Here is a 269-nt window from a genome sequence, read left to right as displayed (position 1 = left end):
CGTTTCCTGACTAATGGTTCCTATAGACCTGCAGATCGGATTGTTTGAACAAAAAACACTGGGTTATTGTAGGATATTATTTGTTTCCAACTTATATACACCTAATATAATTTTGAAGTCAGAAAAAAGCACAACTGCACGACAGAATTGATTAAATTATATTTAATAAACTCCTTAGCTGGAATAATTTCAAATGCGGAAGCATAAAACAATTATTAATACGGGAATCAATTCGTTTCAAAAAGTTGATTTTTAATAAAACATAATTT

Source organism: Scardinius erythrophthalmus (assembly GCF_964197995.2).
Source record: "Scardinius erythrophthalmus genome assembly, chromosome: 5".
Taxonomy (NCBI): domain Eukaryota; kingdom Metazoa; phylum Chordata; class Actinopteri; order Cypriniformes; family Leuciscidae; genus Scardinius; species Scardinius erythrophthalmus.
The sequence above is the reverse complement of the archived record's forward strand: the minus strand, read 5'-3'. Positions refer to the sequence as shown.